Genomic DNA, 19,489 nt, shown 5'->3' with positions numbered 1-19,489 from the left:
AGCCAGACACAAAGTACTGCTGCAAAATCACATCTGGCAGAGCTTCCCAGCCAGTTTAGTTCCCAAATAATGGAGAGATTATTCCTGCAGATATCCATCAGGCTGAGACTGAGAGCATTTCAATGAGAAGGTGCTTTAATGACTCTTCAAGGATTTGGGGCCTAATGAAGCACACATCAGAGGACGATTTAATCTTTCCCTCGTAAAACCCTCACAATAAGATCAACTTCAGAATCCAAATTCATCCTGACATAAAAACGTGAGATCAAGACAGTCCCGGATCACTGGTAATTGTCTGGGGCTAATTGTTGTGGTCTTGGGGGAGTACTGGAGCCTTGGGAGAAGCCAAGGGAGTGTGGGTGTGGTAGAGGGCATCCAGGGGCATGCTGGGCTGTCTCCTTCGAGGCTCCTGGAAGGAGGACAGTGATACTGGAAGATAAGAGAGAATAGCTAAGTGTGGTGCAGTGGAAGGTCCTCCTTCCTGTGGTTCTATAAAGTGGACCCTTTCTCCCCAAATCCCTCTCCAAGTGAGATAGTGGTCAGCAGATGTCCCACAACCACCTGACCATCAGGAGCCATGAAAAAGCCAGGAAACCCCTGCTCCCAAGCCATAAATGTAACAGATAGAGCTTATGAGAGCTGCTAGGGAGAAAACCAAAAGGAGGCTGGATGGAATGATCAAAGCATGTGTGGAATGGGTCATCATCCTCAGAACTGGCTCTCCAACTCGCTGAGGGTAGAAGGAGGGCACTCTAAGCACAGGCTCCTCTTCTTCCTTCTCATACCTTGCTCCTAGCTGCGGTCTCCCACATCATCAGGCCCAGCCCACCATGGAAGCAGTGTCACTTTCTTCTCTCGAATGTGGAGTTTTGCCCATGTCTTCGGTTGCAGCGATTTTCTTTCAGAAGTGGACTTTGACTTGAATAAATAGAGCCTGCCCATTGATTCCAAAACATTTTGTAATATAGAAATATATTCTGTAATAGTTAGGTGGTAAAAGAAAAAAACTAGAAGTTGCGACAAGCAAACTTAACCAAGGCCTGGTCAGTGCATAACGTAATCATTTATACTAAATTTTTGTCCCTTATGTACCGTGGAGCCAGAAAAAGTATGAGATAAAATGATGGCACCCTCCTCTCATTTTCTCTTTCTACTAAAAGAAGACAGCATTCTAGGAGTGCCTGGGTGGCTTAGTCAGTTAAGTGTCTGCCTTTGGCTCAGGTCATGATCCCAGGGTCCTGGGATCAAGCCCAGTGTTGGGCTCCCTGCTCCATGGGGAGTCTGCTCTCCCTCTCTCTCTCTGCCCCTCTCCCAGGTCCTGCTCGCTCGCTCTCAAATAAAATCTTAAAAAATTAAAAATAGCATTCTTAAGTAAGACACAGGTGCATTAATGGAAAAAGTTAACAGATTTTACTATACAATTTTTTTTTAAAACTTAAAGCCTTCTATATGGTGAAACACAGAGTCAGATTTAAAACAAAGAATAGGAGGGAATACTTGTAGTGTATTCAAACAAGCTTTGCTATACCAAACATGTGAAGAATTTCTGCAGATCCGTAATGAAAACACAGAGATACCATAGAAAATCAGGCCGAGGGTATGGCCAGGTAACTTCTAGAAGAATGACTCCAGTGGTGGCCGTGGAGGTGGGGTTGGTCAGTCTCCCCTTCAAGAGAACTTCCGATGGGGGAGAAAAGGCTGATTGACAGCCGCAAGCTAGAGCATCTTTGGATCCACCATGGCGGTCATGCTGGGTCATGCTTTCCCGAGGCTGTTCCCAGCCAGCGACAGAACACAGTGGGGTCCTTGACCCAGGCCACCTTGGAAACTCGCCACTGGTCTGCTTGAGGCTTTCTCAGAGCAGCATCGTGATCTGAAAGTTATCCCTCACGGTCCTCCTTCCCCCTCTCTTTTCACAAGTGGGACACCTGTATGTGGGTCTGAAGGCTCTCCTGTCTCCTCCTGCTCCCCACCTCCCTCTGGCCTACGTGGCATTTCCCCCAGCAAAGCTCTTCCTCGTTCCATCCTGTCCTGCCATCTGCTTCTCAGAGGACCCTACGTACACAACGACAGACCCACATGTAAAGAATTATTGAATCATTATATGTTGCCTGAACCTAATGGAACACTGTATGCTAATTATACTAGAATTAAAACAAAAATCAATCCAGCCTTATAATTAAAGGAGCACAAATTGTGATGTGGTGCTATTTGGCCCCTATAAAACTGAGGAAGATTTTTATTTTTTATTATTTTTAGAAGATTTATTTGTTTTGGAGAGAGAGTGAGAGCACCAGCATGAGTGGGGGCCAGGGGGCAGAGCGAGAGGGAGAGAAAATCCTCAGGCAGACTCCCTGCTGAGCACGGAGCCCAATGTGGGGCTCAACCCCAGGACCCCAAGATGATGACCTGAGCCGAAATCAAGAGCTGGGTGCCCCTATTTTTTATGTTTTTTAAAGTAATCTTTACACCCAGCATGGGGCTCAGACTCATGACCCTGCTGTCAGGAGTTACGTGTTCTACCAACTGAGCCAGCCGGGCGCCTCTGACAAATATTCTTAAGAGCTCATGAATTCCTTATTTAGTGAGGGGAGAACCAAATGAACCTTCCTCTCATACTGTGCTTGTGCCGGAGTATGAAGTAGATTCACTGTTCAGCATTTCACTTCTAGGGATCGCCGCTGTAGGGCACAGGCATATCTATATACAAAAATGTAGATGCGCGTGGTGGCATCATTTACATTAGTCAGAAACTGGAAAATAACCGAAATGCCCATTAATTAGGAACACTTACATCGGTTATGCGGCACCCACACACTGTAACTTCCAGCTTTTTGAAAGAAAGCGGTCAAGTATATGACAGGAAAGAAAAGATGAGTGTGATGCCAAGTTCAGTAGAGAAAAAGCAGAACCGAAGATTATATTGTGTAATGCCCTTTGATTAGGCAAACCCTCCAGTAAATGAGTTTGTATGCATACATATGGGGGAATCGGTGCAAACATCTGGAAAAGTAGACACCGAATTGCTAAGGTCGTTTGTCTTTGGGGAGGAGGGTAGGATTGGGTTTAGCTATTAAAGGGGCCCTCACTTTTTGGTCCATTTCCTTCTTCATCGTTTACATGTTTCAGAGTGAGCACGGATTATTATTTTTCAATTAAAATGAGCAATGCACAAGAAGAAAAAGAAGACCCCAGAGTGTAACTGCCAAAATGAGGATTGACCCCTTTCGGAGGCTGCGTCCATGTTCTGATCAGTCTGTTCCCAGTGTTTGGATTCTCCTGGGAATGGCCTTTAGTGGCTGTTAACAATGTCAGAATTTGCTCTCCCTCCTGTCTTTGTCCGTTAAGGTTACTTTTACAAACCTGTTAGCAGGAAGTGGCCTGGCTCATCCGGGTCCTTGCCTAACGAACCACACCTGACTCTAAATGTCTTCTTACTCTTTCCAAAAACCCATGCCGCCCTCACCCCTCAATCCCCTGACCTGAAGGCCAAATGTGCTATTGCTAAAGATATTTTAAGGACACATCCAGGCTCTCTGGCCTTAGTTCCCCTTCACCTGTAGGAAAACCTTGGACTAAATGACCTCAGGGTCAGGCTAATGTTTTCGGGTTTGAGGGGGCTGGCACAGAGCTGCCATCCTTGGCACAGTCTGGACAGCTGAGCTGTCAGAGAAGCCCAGCCACCGTCCTCGGTCTGACCTTCCTCCAGCTCTACCAGCCTTGCCTCACAGCCCCCGTCACCCACTGTTAGCCTCTTGGGTGGGTGAATGTGTCCCTGTGTCTGTGCCCTCCATCTCTTCCAGTTGCCCAAGCTGCCCACACTTTTAAGGTCCCATACTCATTCTTTTATGATCCCCTCTGATCAACTCATTTGGATTCCCACTGCATTTTTTCTCTAGGTTGTATGGTCTTCACAAACCAAAATAGCCACTTTTCCTGGCTTCCAGTATGATCCAGTCCTTCCCATACACTGGGGAAAAAGACCCTGAACCAATAGTTATAGACTCACAAACCCTGAGACCAACCCAAAATATTAGGGCCTCTAACGTGATACATCCTTGAATATTTTCCTTATTTCTGGACCCTCTGACAAAGACAGTTTTGTCCTTGGCTCCTGCTGTTGCAATCTGTGAAGATACTTTTGTGAATGTGATAATCATGTGAGAAAGTTGCTGTTTTCACGTCATGCATAAACTAATGCAGACCCAGTGAGCTAGGTGATTTTGCAGTCATTTTCCTTGAAATAATTGCTGTGTTTTGTATTTGGTGAGCCAATCCTTCTGAAGCCTGACTCTCTTGTGCTCTCTGCAAGAAAAAAAAATTTTTTTTCCTTTTCTAAATACTTCCGTTTCTGAGTCTTCCTTTGACAGATGGGATAACTTAATACATTAACTCGTGTTATGTTCTTGCATTCCCTATTCTAAGGTGAAGAGGCTTTTGTCTTTCTTGCTGAGGAAGGCTTGTGTTGTAGGATAAAAGAAGTTGCCCAAAGAAGGGCCTCTTCCCTGATTTTGTTATTGTGAAAAACCTAGGCTTACTGAGTACAGGGGGTTATGCCAAGTGGGGAGGGAGAGAAGCCTTTGGTAGGGATAAAATAGAACCTAGTGGACAGAACTAGACGGTGAGTGGGTAGGGAGAGAGACAGACAGACAGATAGGAAGAGAGAGGGAAAATTCCCAAAGAGCAGGAAAGACATGGTGTTTGGGATTCTGTAAGGAGAAGGGAATTCCTGGAGGTAACAGGATTAAGAGGGGATGACTATGAAGGGGTTTTAAGGAGGCTGAGTCCCTGGCATTGGGGGTCCCAGTCTGAGCAGTTTCTTGAGCCCAGCATGGCATGGAGGCAGCATTGCTATCTGTCAACAAGGAACTCCCAAGTTTCCTTGGGGTTCAAGGACTTGGACAATATCCCTAACAAAGGCAGCCAGTGTGGACCTATGACAACTGAACATCTCTAGAGTTGGCTCTGTGTAAGATCTTTGACCTTCACAGGATCCAGGGAGACAAGAAGGGAACCCCAAGTATGAATTTCCTGCCAGCTCTGTAAGCTGAGGCCCGAGATCAGTTTAGAGAAAATAAAATTATTGACATTTGTTGCCTTTCTGAGCTTAACACCCACTACCACCTCTAGTGTTTAACACCATCTGTCTTGTATTGTCCCCCAACCTGTTCCTTACTCTCCCCCCACTATTTGCCCTCCTCACACTCTGCCATCTTCAGGACACTGCTTTGTTTGTCTATCTTACTCCTGATAGCAGGACGCACCTCCACATTCTAATGGTCTACCCTGGGGCCTTGTACCCAGTAGGTGCTCAAGAAATATGGATTGAAATGAATTAAGTTGCACTGAGTTGTATGTGACACCACCGCCCCCCTGTCCCCAGCCCCGTCTTCCAGCCCTACTGCCTGCTTTGTGTCTGGTTCACATTTAACACTTTTGCAGGACGGAGGAAGATGACTGGGGTGTTCCAAGGTGACCACTTTGGAGGACATAAGATGTACCTGAATGTGTAAGTTCAGGTGTGTTTGTTCAAAAGCATGTTAGTGACCTGGTTTAGTCACAGGAGACTGGCAAGCAAGGGGCCTGTGCATCTGTGAAATGAGCCATTTTATGCCAGCCCTCGCCTAGAAGCCCGTGCTGCTTGATCAATTAACCCCACGCCCTTGTCTTCCATCTGTGCTTGGATAGGGATGCGCAGCTCTGCTGTGAGCGCAGAAGGTAATATCCATCCTTTGAATGGGCCGCGCGTGCATGGTAATTGATGGGTTTCTGGGATCCAGAAAGAGGGAGAGAAAGAGTGGGAGAGGAATCTGAAATCAATTGCTTGCTGTCTGCACCAAGTGGTGAGCCCCACCCACTGCTTGGGAGGAGAGGGGCCATCAGCTGCGGCCTCTCACAAGAGACACCAGCCAGCCAGACAGATTGGGCCTGCCAAGGGCCATCGGGAGGGCTTGTCCTCTATCCTCAGCCTCTGCTCTCCACTCCTGGCAAAGAAATGAGTCCTGATTTGTGCCTAGGGCCACCCAGACACCTGTCGAATGGTAAAAACAAGCTGTTTTAAAAGATGCTGTCTGGCTAGCATGAGTGTGCCAGCCTCCATATGAATTATTTTTTAAACTTGTTTTTAAACAAATGAGGGTTTTGGCTACCTGAGTCCATCGTCCTAGGGCACATCACTGGGCATCCTTAAGGGTAGTCTCTGGAATACCCTGCCTGGGCTCATACCCTGGCTCCTCCACTTGTCAGCTGTGAGCTCTTGGGCTTACTCAGTTTCTCCATCTGTAAACTGGGAATAATATTAATTCTTAACTATATAGACCCTTGTAGATGGTTAACTGAGACTTTCCATGGGATGATGTTTGCTCAGTGCTGATTGCTCTGTTAGATCCAGTGGGGGTGTTGGCGAGTTGAGTAGATGATTCTGGAAATGTTTGGTCTCTGATTATTTAGTGTCTGTCTCCTTCCCTCGACTAACAGCTCCATGAGGGTTATAGCTGTGGCCATCTTGTTTACTGCTGGAGCCGCAGACCTTGGCATTGGGCATGATTCAGAGAGGGCACTCAATAAATATGTTTCAGGGAGATGAGAAGAAAGATGTTGTGGTCATGAGTCAGGGACCCAGAGAGGCCTGGGACAGCCCTAAGGGTTTGGGGTGGTATGAACTAGGTAGAGGTGTCTGGCTGTGGCTCTGCTGGAGTGAAACCCTGGAACAGGGTTCAAGGAGCCAGAGACATGGTGTGTAGACAGGTGATCTGGAAGCTTTCTCACTACGGGCACCCTGACTTGGATATGTGGGCAACAGGCCCAGACCAGCTCAGCGTAAGCATCTGTTTTTAGCTGGGGCAGAGCATCTACAGGAATGGACACCACTGAGGGCAGGTCTGTGGCAGACAGAGAACAGATCAGCTGCAGGATGCACCAACTCCCAAGACGACCAGCGAGGGCTTCTGGATACTCAACCAGCTTTGGAGTCATACAAATATGGGTACAGATCCCCTTCTCACCATTGTGCCCTGGGCCAATTATTTAACTCCTCAACCTCAGTCTCCTCATCTGGAAGAGAGGAACTGTACAGCCAGCCCCACAAAGAGGGGCAATTGAAGTGAAGAAATGCACTTAAAATGTCGAGCGCAGTGCATAGTAGATGCTTAATAAACCCTGCCCCCCCCCGCCTTTTGCAGATCATTGAAAAGGCAGTAACTCAGTTTTTTTGGTTCCATTTGAAAGAAGCAGTACTTTGCAGACGTCTTTATTTGGTGAGTGATGGACCCACAAATTCGCTGTGGGAATTCAGTGATTATTTTTGAATATGTGGAGTTTTTAGGTTCCTGCAGCTTCTTTGACTAGAAAGTAAAGCCGACACCAGCTTCTGACAGTCCCTGTAATTACCTTGCAGTGAATCAGGCTGAGGTTTGTCTTTGTGCCTGAGGTTGGTGTGGGCTTCACTGCCCGTCACCCTCCACACCCACATTGGAAGGTGGCAACTAATTATGATTTATGGAGCTGTCTGCGTGGAGCTGGCCTGCGTGCTCAGGGTGGGGTGGTATAGGTGGCCCCCTTCCCTGTCAGACAGCAGTCAGGAGATTCTGAGATGGCATGGCCCCCATTATCGAAGGGCCCAGCAACTTTGTTATTAAAAATAAATAAAGTCTAGGGATCTGCACTAATGCTGGGAGGCTGACAACCTATAATTCTCACGGCAGTGGCAAGATGTATTTTTCAGAGTTTTGTTAAGAAGTGATTTTCAAGGGGGGTGCTCTGTACACTGAGGCTGTGAATCAGAGATATCTTTTTTACTCTGTGGGGGCAGAAGAGGGAGTCCAGGCAGGTTCTATAACGAATGGGGCTGTGTGTGCGCTGAGGTTGTTAACCCTTATCAGACTAATGGGATTCTCAGTACCAGCTCCCTGACCTCCAAGAGACAGTGTCCGTCCATCTGTCCATTGAACCATCGATCTGTCCATTCACTGATCGATCTACCCATCCATTCATCTACCGTGATTCCACCAAAGTATTTATCCAACACCTTTTTCAAGGTTCTGGAGAGGATGGGACTGAGAACAGCGACAGCAGCAGCTAATGGACTTGGGGTGGCTAACATGGTGTGCTAACTAGAGGCCAGGCTCTGGGCTATGCACTTCATTTGATCTTCCCAACAACTTGCTGAGTTAGGGACGACTCTTATCATCGATTTACAGGTGAGGAAAAAAGACACTCATAAAAGTTACGCGACTTACCCTTCGTTTCAGTCTAATACACGGTAGATTCAGGAGTAAAATCCAGTGAAGTTGATTCCAGGGTCCTTGCTCTGACCCACAAAATCCCACTGCCTCCCAGTGTCTCCCTATGGTCTGGGCTCCACCTCACGAGTCAGCATCTGTGGAACGGGTTCATAGAGGCTGCCTCGGTTTGTCACTAGAGACTCTGTCTCTGCTTGGGGCTCCTTTTGATCAATTCAGTGGGCTTCAGAGACTGGGGTTTCATGAACATTCTCTCATTATGCAATAAAAACATTACTGGTAGTAATAATGATACCTTAATAACAACGAATAAATTTACCTTAATAACAACGAACATGTATTGGGTTATTGCCTTTTTACAGGTAAGCTCTTGTCTAAGTGCTTTACAAGTTGTAACTACTTTCATCCTCACGTCAACCCTACGATGTGTCTTCATCAAATCCCCAGGATTAGTCTCATTTTATAGCTGAGGAAACTGAGGCATAGGGAAGTTAAGCAATTTGCCATCTTTCTGGAAATCTTCCTGTAACACTCGGGAATGCACTAGGCTGCCAATAATGGAAATTATGTCACTTGCTTGAAGGATTATTATTATGTTTTTTAAAATCTCACATAACAAGAAGTTCAAAGGTACAGAGAGTCCAGGGCTAGTGTGGCAGACCTATGATGCCATCAAGGACTCAGGTCTGAATTTCCATTCCTCTGTTCTTTTTTTTTTTTTTTTTTTTAAGATTTTATTTATTTAGTTGACAGAGAGAGAGAGAGAGAGATCACAAGCAGGCAGAGAGGCAGGCAGAGAGAAGGGGAAACAGGCTTCCTGCTGAGCAGAGAGCTGGATGCGGGGCTTGATCCCAGGACCCTGAGATCATGACCTGAGCCGAAGGCAGCGGCTTAACCCACTGAGCCCCATAGGCGCCACCCCCCATTCCTCTGTTCTTAACATGTTGGTACTTTTGTTGTTGAGCTTGTTAATCTGTGGTTGCAAGATGGCTGTTCTATTTCTATTCTCACCTCTGGGTTCTCAGGCAGAAAGAAAGGGGAGATATGAAAATAAAAGCTTTCCTAGAAATTGTCAGTAAGTTTCCATTTATATTTCATTGGCCAGAACTGTGTCACAGGTACACCTCAAGCTACAAGAGAGGCTGGGAAATTGAATCACACTCACTCACTCCTTTCTAGCCTTTATAGCAGAGGAAGGTAGGAAAGAAAGGGTTGGGGTTGGGTATTAGGTGACCTAACCTCCAGTGTCCACCTCGTTCCCTCACCGATTTTTGTTGTAGTCATTGGGTCTCCTTACTCTCTTTTGATCTGCAACTTTTCTCTTACATTTTTTTATTTTTCTTGACATTGATGTTTTAAAGAGCCCAGGGTAGTTGCCTTACAAAACATTTCACATCATTTATTGCTCAAACCTTTAAAAGGAAATTGAGATATAATCCACATACCATAGAATTCACTGTTTAAAAAAATGTATGATTCAGGAAGACAATATGGAAGTTCCTCAAAAAATTAAACATCAAATTACCATGTGACCCAGAATTCCCACTTCTGAGTATATGTCCCAGACTACTGAAAGGAAAGACTTGAACAGATATTTGTACAAAAATGTTCATAGCATTATTCCGAATAACCAAGATGTGGAAACAACCAAAATGTCCACTGATAGATGATCGAATAAACAAAATGCAGAATAGCCACACAATGGAATATTATTCAGCCTTACAAAGGGAGGAAATTCTGATACTTGCTACAACATGGATAAACCTTGAAGACATGATGTTAAGTTGGATAAACCAGACATAAAAAGACAAGGGGCACCTGGGTGGCTCAGTGGGTTAAAGCCTCTGCCTTCGGCTCAGGTCATGTCCCAGGACCCCGGGATCGAGCCCTGCATCGGGCTCTCTGCTCCGCAGGGAGCCTGCTTCCTCCTCTCTCTCTGCCTGCCTCTCTGCCTAGTTGTGATTTCTCTCTGACAAATAAATAAAATATTTAAAAAAAAAGACAAATACTGTATGATGGCACTCATACAGAGTACCTAGAGTAGTCAAATTCATGGAGACACAAAGTAAAATGGTGGTTGCTAGGGGCAACTTTTAAGAACCAGGATTTTTTTTTTTTTAACCAACAAAATCTGAATTTCTCATTTTTCTTTAAAAAACTGGAAGATCCAACCTTGCTGGGTCAACATTCCCATGGGGAACAGGGGCTGGAGGGGAGTAGTGACTGTTTCCTTTAGTCAGGGCACTTGCTTTCCAGTTTACCACAGTCCTCACCATTCTCTATTGTGAACCCTGCTTGCTTCACACATTTACATCACCTGTGGGCATCTGAGTTTGCAACATCAGGTTTGACTCAAGTGTTGGCAGTAATAGACTGTTGGGTTTCAGAGCCTGGAAGCATGAAGACCACATGAGTTATTGTTGAATAGTCCAACGGCTTGGACTTGGGTTGAGGCTGTGGGAATGGAGAGGAAAGGGTAGATAGTAGGGAGACTCCAATCATAAAAAGTTATCTTCTGGAAGCCAGTAGGCCTGAGGGGTCACAGGATGAGTCCAAAGTCTTCTAAGCTTTGCAGCCTGGATAGGGAGAGTGATGGGATTGGGAGAGCAGGCATTGGAAGGCAAGGAAATTTTAAGGGTGTGAGGAAACATGGCATTGGGACCTACCTAATCCTCATCCCCCATCCTCACCCCAAAGAAAACCCCCTCCAAGGCTGCCCGAGCTCTGTTCCTTTCCCAGAGTGGTCCAGCCATGCTTGGCAGGATTCCTTTACGTTCTCCTCGTGTGCTCTGGACTTGTGCAAATGCTTAGGTTACTGGGAGTGATGCCAGGAATCTTGGACTTTTCCACACCTTCGATTATTGTGTTGCAACCCAGACAAGCCAGTGCCCTTCGAATTTCTTCTCTGCCATGTCCACCTGGCAGATGCCAAGAGGCTCAGGTGTGGCTTGGGGGCTGAGCTTTGGCGCCTGTCCACAGCACGGCTCACTGCAGGTTTCCCTGCCAGCACTTGCCTTACCATCCCTGGGAGCGGGTCCATTGCTTACAGTTGAGGGAATTTTCCTTCTGTTATTTCCTTCATTATTGCCTCTCCTCCATCTGTCCTGTTCACTCTTTCTAGAATTCCAAATGGGAGCTTATGGAGCCTCCAGGACTCATTCTATATTTCTCCTCTCTTGTCTCTTCATATTTATCTTTTCGTCCCTTTCTTCTGAGTTTGGGGGAAACTGCTCACACCGATCTTCCAAATGACTAATCTGGATTTTGGCAGTATCCAAACCATTGTTTGGCCTCCACCACATTTAGATATTCTGATGATCGTATTTGCTTTTCCTGCTGAAAGTACTTTCTGACTTCGGAGCTTTTTGTTTCACAGCTGCAATCTTCATTTTGTTTAGTCTTGCCTTGTTTTTGTTTTATTCTGGAACAGTCTTAGATTTATAGTCAAGGTGCAGAGCTGTTACAGAGCGTTCCCACAGACCCTTCACCCGGGTTTTCCCCCCGTGCTGACATCTTGTGATGTGTGTTTAGATCTCATTGCATCTGTTCAAGAGAGATTTCCTCAAGGTTTCTCAAGTGCAGATGCAGGAAAACATTGGCAGAGACTCTGTAGGATTGGGATGTTGTTTTTTTTTCCCCACGAAATATTTTTTTACGGTAGGTGATATTTCTTTATTTTCTTATTCTTTGAGAGATTTATGTTTGCCCAAGACTGGGATGGATTCTGTCAGATATTATGAGGGTCTCTCTTTGCTCAAATATTTCCCAAAGAGAGGCAGTCTTGTCGTGTGTGTGTGTGTGTGTGTGTGTGTGTGTGTGTGTGTAGGGTGGAAGCATTTAAAGGGGTGTCCTCCCGTCTGGGTGGATCCTTCCCTACGTTCATAATAGTTTGACGTTAGCTGAGACGACAGCCCTCATCCCCGATGGGCTCCACTGCCTGCTCTAATACCCCTGCTGTGGCAATGGCCCCACTCGGTTTGACCCACCAGCTACACGTTCACAATGTTTGGGTTAACTCTGCTTAGTCTGGGTCTCCCCAGATCCTGAGAGAATAAGTGCAGCTACTTTCCTAGAGAGCCGATTGTGGGACCCCTCAGACCCGGGGAATGAGGAAGCGAGTGAGGGAGGAAAAGGCAGCGGGAACCAGGCGCAGCCCCAGACAGGTTGCCTCTGGGGACACCTGCGTCTCCTCCCCAGCAGGGAACTCTGGGAGCCAGGGGAGAGCAGGTGCCTCAGATCTATCTCACCTCAGACGTGAGGGAGCTGGGGCATTTTTAAATAAAGCCTACTTCCCGGGGCCTGCTGCTTCCGGGTCACTTCACAGAGTTGGCCCTGTGGTCAGAGAGAGTTCTCAGTGGGTGCTGGCGGCTGGAGGGCAGGCTGGCGTCCTGGGAAGTAAGTGCGTGCTGAGATGCATGTGGACCTGAGAGCATCTGGGCTCGGGGACTCCTCGACACTTGTTGCTGTCCCCACACCTCTCAGGAAGCTCAGATCTGCCCCTTGTCACGTGTCTCACACCTCACCTTTTTTCCCCCAAGCCCCTCACTCTCTGAGCTTTTACTTCTTTTGGGTGGGAGGATGAAGCAGGCCCCCTGGTCTAGCAGAGATCTATACTGCCTGTTTTCCGGATGGGCTCTTCCCTTGCCTATTTTGAATTGTGAGTGGGCCAGTGTTCTCCTCAGTCCTCAATCTGGTGCCACCTACACCGCATCCCATGGGCCTTCCACATGACTTCGGCGTGTTGAGAATACCCGTCCTTGCTTTCTAACGTGGAGATAGAGTCTTCCCTTTTATCAAACTTCTAGACTTCTTTATTCATTTCAAAACTTCTAGACATTCTTTATTCATTTCTATTGGTAGGAAGGAGGAAAGAGATTTCAATATGTAGGCTCAGATTGGCATCTGAAAATGCAAGTATGACTTATTCCCACAAGGTATTCTGAAACGCATTATCTTGGGGGCATTTGAACTTATGCGTATTTAATTTAATAACAGTTGTAAAAAATGGCAGGAAAAAGCAGCTACATTATTCACTTGGTTCAAAGACCATTTGTGTTTCCCCAACATTAACTTCCTGTACTTAAACTGACAAACCCTAGATAAATGCAATAATTTCCTCACATTTCACCATGATCAGCTCTTTACTTCTAACAGCAACAATTGTATTTCTCATTAACTTGTCCACTGCTGATCCTTGGAGTGTTTGAATCTTTAAAAAAAATTGTAAGAAACTGTCATATCTCCTGTAAGAGACTGAAGAGGTAAAGAAATAAGCCATTGTGGTTTTCTCCTGGAGATAAGCATGCTTCTTGGGTCTGGAGCCAAAATTTCATCCTGTCTTCCTTCTCTGTCATTGGTTCTAAATCTCACATAAGCTATTTGTAGTTGATGTTGCTCCGGCATGCGATGGGCAGACTCGGGGAGGCTTTAGGGGGAAGCTTAAGAGAAGATTGTGGGTTCTAGAAGGTCTGGAGTGCAAAGAGGAAAGCTGGGATTTAAAATCAAGAGTTCTGGGATGACTTTGTATGATTTCACATGACTTTAGCATCATTGGCGGAGTTGAAGAATCTCAGACTGACATTCTAACATTTCCCTAGTTTTCTACCGGAGTGGAAAGTTGCCACTTCTCAAATGTTTTCAAAAGTGGCCAGCTGTTGGCCAGGCCCATTTCCTCTTCTTTCTGGGCACATAGCTAGCTCATGTTTCCCAACTTCTCCAGCAGGTGGGTGTGGCCCTAAGCTGCTTCTAGTTGATGGAATGTGGTTGGAGTGATAGGGTGTCACTTCCAGGACAGGCCCCTACATGCCTCCCAGCTGTGTTGTCCATAATCGCTCCATCTATGCCATATGGGAAGCACGGAGGTCTTGGAAGCTACATGTTGGAGATGGCTCCTCTCCACAAGAGAAAAGGAGCCTGGGTTCCTGAATCATCACTCGGAGGAGAGCCATCTGCTGAGCCCAGATACCTCTTTAATCGTTATGTGAAGAGAAATACATTTATATTAGGTCTGAGCTACTATGTATAAATATTTTACAGCAGCTAATATTATCTCAACTAATACACCCAGGGTCTAGAGACAGACCAGAGAACACTGGGATTAGGGCCGTCCCCTCCTCTCCATCTGAGTCTGCTTCTTGAGATACCCAAACTGGGATAGTTGGTTTGAGGAGTGATCTGACAAAGCCAGTGTTAAGATGAGACTTTGGAGCCAGGTCCCTTGCCACCCAGCTGGCCACGAGGATTGCATCCTTGGTGGGAAGTCAAGTACAGAGAGCTCCTGACATGGGCAGCAGGGGAAATGTGAAACATTTCACCAGTGGTGAGCTGGGATGGTGCGCTGAAGACTGGGAAGCACTGGGCAGCACGAGGTATCAGGCGTTTGAGAAGTGGAGCACAAGGTCTCTGTAAACTTAGAGGAATGGGACAGCTATTGCTAAGCTCAGCTGACACATTGAAAAAAAGAAAAGGGAAGACTATGAGTGATTAATGGGCATTAAAAGTGAAGTGTGAAAGCCAGAGGCCCTTGTCAGTCATAAGGGAAGGAACTCTCTTCTTCTGAAGGCTGAAGGCAGAGAAAGCCAAGGCCGGGCCCTGGACTTCATCTTGAGAGTAAAAGAAGATGTATTTCAAACCTAGTTCCATCCACTGGGCTGTGGTGAGGCCCTGGTTAGGGAAGAATGCGACCGTGAGGCATGTGACAGGAACATTCGATTTGATGCACCCTGATCTTGAGTCCCAGATTCCCTGAATCATCTGAGTGTGTGCAAGTGACCACCAGCCTTGCTCCTGTGTCTGAAGGGGCTTCAGAGGCCTCCCTCCTACAAGGCCTCCTGCTTGTCCAAAGATCGTCCCCTCTTGGCCAGAGCTGACACCAGTGTTAAGTCTCAACAGGCCTGGTGAGGGAGGAAATGGGATATACCCCAGAGGTGCCGCAGGACCTGGTTGCCCCTGCCTGTGGGAGCCCTGCCAGTGCCCGGGGACCGAGACCTAGCAGGCTGGGTCCTGGGAGAGGACTGCAGAACTGTGGACCAGGGGCGAGCCAGTTGGGAGCACCAGCTGGGACATGGGATCTAGTGCCACAGTGTGGGCCCTGAGTACCGCCGGCAGGCTCCCAGTAGGGCTTCTGGAAATACATGGGAAAAGTCCGTAGGCTGTGGAGTGTGCTCTGGTGTGCTGTCCAGATCCCCACGCTGGACCAAAGGACTTCCTTCCCTGGGGACACTGCTGGCTCTCAGTCCTTTGTGGCACCGCGTGGGCTGATGGGAGCCTCGTCTCTCTAGGTCATGTCTCCTGCCAGGGCAGCCGCACTGACGTGTATATGGAAGCCAGGCCCCCTTCCCCTGCTTGGGCCAGCTCTGAAGGGCCCACTTTGGGTGGAGCACCCCATGGAGTCGGTGACACTTTGGTCACAGGGCAGCTTCTCCTCTGCCCAATTTTGGTGCCTTCCTCGGGGAGAAATCCCAGGAGCATTTGCTGGTCTGAGTCTGCTTCCTGGGAACTCCACCTGCTACAACTTCTGGGGAAGGTCTCTCGGTGTAGACTCACATAATGCCTCTGGGTAAATCCAACACAGCTGGTCTTCCTCTAGTGCTGGAACAGGTCAGTGGTGCAAGGGCCCTGCACGAAGAAAGACATATCCTGAAATCCTGGGATCCCCATCCATGCGGAGAGATGTCTACACCTTGGAAGGCTCGAGGAGAGCCAAGCCAAGTCAGGGAATGGCAGATTCATACCAACACATGCCCATTCTGGAGCCTCTGCTCACTGGGTGGGAGGTTGCCAGAGGTGGTTTGAAGTCATCCTGACATTGTTTACATCCCTGCGTGCACGTGTGCACCCCTGCACCCATCTGTGACTCCTTGTCCTGGTGAGTACTGTGCACGAGGCTCAGTGCTCAGCCCTGGGGCTCAGGAGATGACTGGGACTGAGAGCCTGTCCCCAGAGATCTTGCTATCAGGGGAGGAGACAGGCATAGTCATAGGGCCAGGGTGGCATGATAAGGATAATTTGGGGCGCTCTTGAGCCTGGAAGACAGAGGGACCACACTGCCTGCATCTTCCCAGAGGAAGGGATGGCCAAGCCTGCTTTGAAGGGTGAATAGGAGTGATAGGTTGGGAAACGGAAGGTCAGAGGAAATGACACCTTCAAAAGCTAAAGAAGAAAGATGGATTGCCTGGCATGAGATTAGGACATGGTGAGGCAGACAGGTGGTTGGGAGGGTGGGCAGGAGAGTGTCGGGCTGGGCTGTTAGGATTTTATCCTATGCACAATGGGGCCAAGGTGATGTTTAGAGGATGGGACAAGGGAGTTCAACACAATATAAAGAATGGACAATGAGAAGTTGAGGACCAGGTAAGAGGCTCCTGGGGCTGGTGAGATAAGGGAATGATGGGCAGGACAGAGAGGGAAGACAAAGGATGTGTTCAGGAGGCAGAACTGACAGCTTGGTTATGCCACACGTGGCAGGAGAGGGAGAGGGTCAAGGCTGGGGTCCTTTTGTTGTTTCTTTCTTGGGAGTCTGAGGACATAAGGACACGAGAAGCGGAGAAGTGATCAAAGGAGACACAGGTACATTTGCCAGAGAGAGTGAGGGGCTAACCCCTCTGGAAAGACCCTGGTTTGCAGTGCAGAATGGACTCAGCAGGCTGTGAACACTTGGTGGGAGCTGGGCCCTCTCACGGGTCTCATCTTAGCACCATGTTTGTGGTTGTGTGGCCCGGCGTAAAATCAGACACTCCAGATGTTCCGGGCGTGCTGTGCCTCCGCTTGAACGTCACTTCTTGTTTGAACCCCGTGTGGGGTTTGTACTTTTCCTTTGTGATTTCCATTGTTAAATTTGGCCCACCGCTCCAACCTGGCAAGATCTTCCTAAAGCCTGATTCTGTCATTCAACGAGTGTGGGAGAAAATTAATCCTAGCAGTTCAAGGCTGAATCCTAGGATCTCGAGCAACCCTTCATCCCCTTTTAGAACAGTTTGACTGCTCAAGGTTGGGGTGGGTGGGGAGCACACAGGGGACCACTGAGGTAAATGTCTTGTTCTGTAACAATTCTGCGAAAAGTTGGATTTTTATGTGTGTGTGATATAGGACCAAAGCCTAACAAAGAAGACAGAGAGCGAGGAAGAGCGAGAGGAGAGAGAGGAGAAGAGGAAGAGAGAAGGGCGAAGAGAAGAAGAGAGAGAAAGGAGAGAGAAGAGAGGAAGAGAGAGGGGAATAGAAAAAGAGAGAGGAAGAGAAGAGAGAGAGGAAGAGAGGGGGAGAAGGGGGAGGGAAGAAAGAGAGAGAGGAAGGAAGATGAAGCAGGTCAGGCAAGATGTCCTGTGCCCAATCAGTGTTCACTCATCATTTATCTCAAGTTCTGGGCAAAGATTCAGGTCAGTGGTCATTTTCCAGACCAGTTCTTGCTGCCTCAGCCTCCATGCGGCCCGCTCCACGTTCATCTGAGCCAACGCTCACTGCTGTTTCCACCTTAGAGGCTCTGTGGTGGCCCTTGGGCTCCCAGGTGAACCTAGCTACAGCCTGCCCTCTCAGAGCTCTCAGGCAGGTGGGAGAGGTGCCTGATGACTCAGAGCTCTGCCTCGGCCACCCCGCTGCTGTGTGATGGGAGCCCAGCTCCTAGAGACAGTGGGATCCAGGGATAAGCTGGGCAGACCAGGCACTGACTTCCTGTGAACTTCTTGTTCTTTGGGCCTCAGTTTCACCAGCAATGAAATGGACATTATCTGTGCTCCATGTATACATGACGATTAAACCGTATACTGGAGATAAGCAAGCGAGCACCAGATGCATATGTCCAGAGGATGGGGGCGGGTGGCGGGCAGGTAGGCCTGCCAGAGTCCTAGCAACACAAAGTTTCTAGGAGCCCTTGGGGAGATGTGTTCCAGATCCACAGGTCTGGCTTGGAGGTGATGGACCAAACCAGAGGGGAGCTTCTGAGCCCAGCACAGTGTCTGTCATTAAGCAGAGCCCTGGTCCTGCCACTCCTGGGCCATTCCAAAGCTTTCTGGAAAGGTCTCTATACTAAGACCACTAGGAAATCCTATGAGTCTGTAGCTTTCATGCCCTAAGCACGAAAGGAGATGATTCTCTCTACAGACACTGGCCCCCTGTCCACGTCAGATGTCCCCCAGAGCCAGGTGGGGTCCGCCAAAGCGCTTGGGAGGAGCAGAAGGCATTTCATCCAGCCTGCTACCAGAAGAGGGGATTGGCAGAAATGGCAAGACAGCCAAGAACACTGTCCAGGGATGCTCAGAAAGGTTCTGGAGAAAGTTAAGTTGTGCCGGTCTCTCCAAGGGCTGGCCGGGGAGTCAGGGCAAGATGGGATACTTGCTGTTCTTTTTGAGATCTGTGCGTTGTTTTTTTTTTTTTTTTTTTATCATAGTAAAATACATCTAAAATGAGTCATTTTGAAGTGTACAACTCGGTGGCATTAAGTACATACACGATGTTGTACCAGTCTACCTCTATCTAGTTCCAAAACCTTTTCATCATCCCGAATGCAAACCCCACTGGCAGTCACTTCTCCCTCCCACCCCCAGCCCCTGACAACCCCTGATCTGCTTCCCTCTCCAGGTTTTCTTCTTCTGGAGATTTCGTATCAGTGCGATCATGCACATACAGACTTTCTGTCTGGTTTCTTCCATTTAGTGTCGTGTTTTTTCGAGGCTAGCATGAATCAGGACTTCATTCCTCTTTCATCTCCTGCAGCACAGAGCCCCCTCCACCAGAGAGACGGAAATCAGTCCCACTCCCTTCCCCTGTCCCAAATTTACGTCCCCCTGTTGGAGCTCCAGGCTCCTCTCAGAGAGAAGGGAAGCGGCCCTGGGCCAGGGCTGGTGCCTGGTGGGTGCCCAGGAGTTGGGTGGTGGCTCTGCAGACAGAGGGCGTGTGGAATTCGGGTCCCTGGGCTGGCACTAGCCGCCAGCGCTGCCAGGGGGCAGCATGTGTCCGAGGAGCTGCCGTTCTGAGGCTGCCTGGCGCCCAGCACACTCACCACGTTTCCATCATGCCTGTTTCAGATGCTCAGCTCCAGCCAAACAAATTGTCTGGGCTTAATTTCCGAGAAATCGTTGTCAAGAGTCGCTGAGCCAGTTTAATTCTAAAGCACATATTTATACGGGACTTCAAAATTCACATCCCTGCACACCCTTACAAATGGAAGGGAGAGAAAGTTTAATGAGGAGTAAGATTAGGTCTGAGCAGGGAGGGCGGCAAGCAGAGCTGCAGACGTAGCTAAAGCAGGAAGGTGT

General features: G+C 48.0%; 1 long non-coding RNA gene across 1 annotated transcript in view; it reads left to right on the top strand.

Annotated features, from left to right (window-relative positions):
* The window catches only part of LOC125110045 (uncharacterized), a 93,763-nt gene that overhangs the window by 34,993 nt on the left and 39,281 nt on the right, over nucleotides 1-19,489 (top strand). The gene's annotated exons all lie outside the window — the stretch shown is intronic.

The sequence above is a fragment of the Lutra lutra genome, chromosome 9 (genome assembly GCF_902655055.1).
Source record: "Lutra lutra chromosome 9, mLutLut1.2, whole genome shotgun sequence".
Lineage (NCBI taxonomy): Eukaryota > Metazoa > Chordata > Mammalia > Carnivora > Mustelidae > Lutra > Lutra lutra.
This window is presented reverse-complemented; position numbering and strand designations above follow the sequence as displayed.